This window comes from Eptatretus burgeri, chromosome 2 (genome assembly GCF_056783735.1).
Source record: "Eptatretus burgeri isolate ZD-2024b chromosome 2, Ebu_testis_v1, whole genome shotgun sequence".
Classification (NCBI taxonomy): Eukaryota; Metazoa; Chordata; class Myxini; order Myxiniformes; family Myxinidae; genus Eptatretus; species Eptatretus burgeri.
In genome coordinates, this window is record NC_140962.1 from 71,508,929 (window position 1) to 71,512,434 (window position 3,506).

General features: G+C 43.0%; 1 protein-coding gene across 2 annotated transcripts in view; it reads left to right on the plus strand.

Moving 5' to 3' along the window:
• Positions 1-187, plus strand: part of LOC147032281 (uncharacterized) — a 96,514-nt gene extending 96,327 nt beyond the window's left edge. For both annotated transcript variants that reach the window (XM_085869737.1, XM_085869738.1), the window contains one exon: positions 1-187. This exon is cut by the window's left edge and continues 535 nt beyond it. The gene's annotated coding sequence lies outside the window, so the exon portion shown is untranslated.
• Positions 188-3,506: the final 3,319 nt, after the last annotated feature.

The following is a 3,506-nucleotide window of genomic DNA, read 5'->3' on the forward strand; positions in this document are numbered from 1 at the left end:
TTTGCATTTCACAAACTTATATGATATCAACTGCAGGTTAATTGTACAATCGTATTCACAAGTATAGATTTTTGTATTTTTAAAAAGGCTTAAGTATGTCGCAATGTGGAATTAGTTTGGTGTTTGATGTTCCTCTTTTTTTTTTTTCCACCAATAATGCAAATAAAGGCCTTGTGTTTTTTGTTGATTCTTATGCCACATGCATTTCAAATAGCTTGTTGTCAAGCTTTTAATTTATGATCAAAAGGCCATCAAGTCTGCTGTATCCACATCTCTAACCTGGTCACTACTTGGGTACAAGGGTGGTTTAACATCGACCTGGATTTTTGTTTATGACTTGGTCTGTCTCGTGTTTGCTTAATGGCTAAAGTGTTGGGGGGGGGGGGCTTGGGATCCTAGGATCCTGAGTTAAAATCCCCTTGGCTATTGAATTACCAGGTGGGGTTGACTCTGCCCGTCATCCTTCCAAGGTCGGTAAAGTGAGTGCCAGCCTGCTGGTATCCTGTGTCGGAGTGGCGACCCGTCCAGGATTGTGTCCAATAGCCAAGGAGACTGCTTCGTCAGCACCAACGCTCTGTACAGTCTGGTCCCGATGGATGGATGGATGGATTTTTGTTTATGAAAAGGTGGGAAATCGCCATCCGGTGAAGTCAGTGTCATCAGAAATTTCGATTTGTTGTTCCACCCTCTGGGATGCCTGGTACATGAGGATAACATTTTCAGCATAAAATGCAGAACACGATCACAAGTATTGGTTACTAACATGCCAACAAAACTGAAAACGTACATCAAATATTGAGGCCAGGTAGGCCTCAAAGAATAAAAATTATTTCTGTCTATCGAAGTCCAGATCAAATGAAGTCAGCTCACACTATGCCCCAACCCAACAAGTTACTTCTTATCAACTTCCACATTCTATTTAATGGAAACCTGGCTTGGGTACGAGTACACAATGACCTACGCCAGAGAATGGAATGTTTAGTATCCAAAAGCAGAATGGAGAGGACACAGCTGGCTTTATTTCACCACCCAAAGGACTGTGCAGAGATGCATTGTCCGATGCATACAGCACCAGCATCAGTTTAATTTGTATTCGATTCCAGGAAGGAAACAAATTGAGGATCATTGAACTCAGGCAAGCACAATCATCGGGCCAATCCACGGTGCAGTTTGAATCTTGTGCAAGAACGATGCAGGGATGGAGCCGTCTGGTTCAGTTACCAGAAAAAGCTTCAACCTTGGCACAAGTTAAAGCTTTGTGATGTAAGGTTCAACCTTGGCAATTCTAAAATGCTTGGCAAAATTAAAATCAATTTCTCAAAAGTTGTTCACAGGTGGAGGCCATTCAGCCCATCATGCCAACACAACATCAACACCACACTGATTTATCAACACAAGGTCCAAAGAAGGAAATGCAAAATTTATTATGTTTTTAATTGTGTTTTTTGTGGGGGTTATTTATTTATTTTCAGTTTATGTATTTTTTTCTTCTCAGGGGAGGGGGCATGGGCTTGGTTAAAAAAAATTAATAAATAAATAAAAAAACAATCACACAACGCCACTTGATGCGACTCTCACAAACAGCACTTCGTACACGTGCACACAATCGCCCATCAATGCTCAAACTACCAAAAAGTTCTGTCAACATCATCCCCATAACTTCCAGGTACCTATCTAATTCTAATTTTAACTTATCTACTTTTTCTGCTGCCACTACCTTTCCAGGGAGGCTATTCTATGCAGGAACTACTCTGAGTAAAAGTCCCCTGTCTTGTTACCGTCTTAACGCTCCTCTTCTTTTCTCTCAGGCTATGGCCCCTGGTTCTGTTACTATCTACTTTGATGAATAATGCATCTGCACTTATTTTATCTATATCTTTCATTATCTTAAACATCTCTATCATACCACCTCGTAACCGCCTCCTTTCTTGTGTACAAAGCCTTGTCTCCTTCAGCCGCTTCTCATAGCTGAGTCTAGTTCAGCCCGGAATCAATCTCGTAGCCCTGCACTGAACCCTCTCGATGGCATCTATGTCCTTCCTGAGTTGTGACCAAAACTGCACACAATATTCTGGATGTGGCCCTCACTAAATTCCTGTACAATGTTCACCCCATCTCTTGATTTATAAATAATCCCCCTCCAAATAAAACCTAAAACCCTATTTGCTTTACCTAAAGCTGCCTGGCACTGTGCTGCCTGCTTGTGTCCTGTATCTATTCCCACCCCCTGATCCTTCTCCTGAGTGACACTCTTCAAAATTACCCCAAGCATCCTGTAATCATTATTTTCATTGTTCTTTCCCATCCCTAACACCTTACACTTGCTCAGGTTAAACTCCATCTGCCAATCTTTTGCCCAATCCATACAAGCATCAACACTTTCCTGAATCTGATCACCACCCCCCTCTGTTATCCACCTTACCTCCAAGCTTTATATCTGCAAATTTGGAAAGCTTACTCTTCACCACACTATCCAAATCGTTGATGTAAATGAATAGTAATGGTCCGAGTAGTGATCCCTGAGGTACCCCACTACATACATCCTCCCAGCAAGACATCCTCCCACTCACAGCCACTCTTTACATCCTATCACAAAGCCAGTTAACAATCCAATTAGCTACCTGACCAGCCACTCCACAAACCCTCACTTTGGCCACCAACCTCTGATGTGATACCTTATCAAATGTTTTCTTAAAGTCGAGATATACTATGTCCACTGCCTTTCCCTCATCCACCCAATCAGACACTGCTTCATAGAACTCCAAAAGATTTGCTAAACAGGAACTACCTTTGGTAAACCCATGCTGACTACCTTTAATTAGTTTGTATTTGTTTAAATGGTTCCTCATCTGGTCCTTAATTAATGTCTCCAACACCTTCCCCACAACTGAAGTCAACTAACAGGTCTTCTTCTTCTTCTTCTTCTTTCGGCTGCTCCCTTTTTAGGGGTCGCCACAGCGGATCATCCGTATGATCCGCATAGTGATTTGGCACATGTTATACGCCGGATCCCCTTCCTGACGCAACCCTGGTCGCCTCTTACGACACAGAGATATGGTACACCTATTTTAACCGGGGTATACACCGGCCCAATACACTGGTACTCATTTTGCCAACCTCGGAAGGATGGCAGGATGAGTCAACCCCCTGGTGTATTAATTCAGTGGCCCAAAGGGGCTTGAACTCAGGACCTTTTGGATCCCAAGCCGCTGCCCGAACCACTGCGCCAACACCAGGCTCAAACTAACAGGTCTATAGTTTCCCAATTCTTCTCTGGATCGTTTCTTAAAAAGTGGTGTTACATTTGCGACTCTCCAATACTCTGGTACCTGTCCTGGCCCCAGGCAACTCTTAAAAATATCCGTTAACATCTCACTTACCTGCTCAGCCACCTCCATCAATACTCTCGGGTACATGTTATCTGGAGCCGGAGCCTTATCTTCTCTTAGATTTCTGAGCTGTTCCTTTACTTCCTCCTCTTCAACCTGGATATTCTGTAAAAGCCC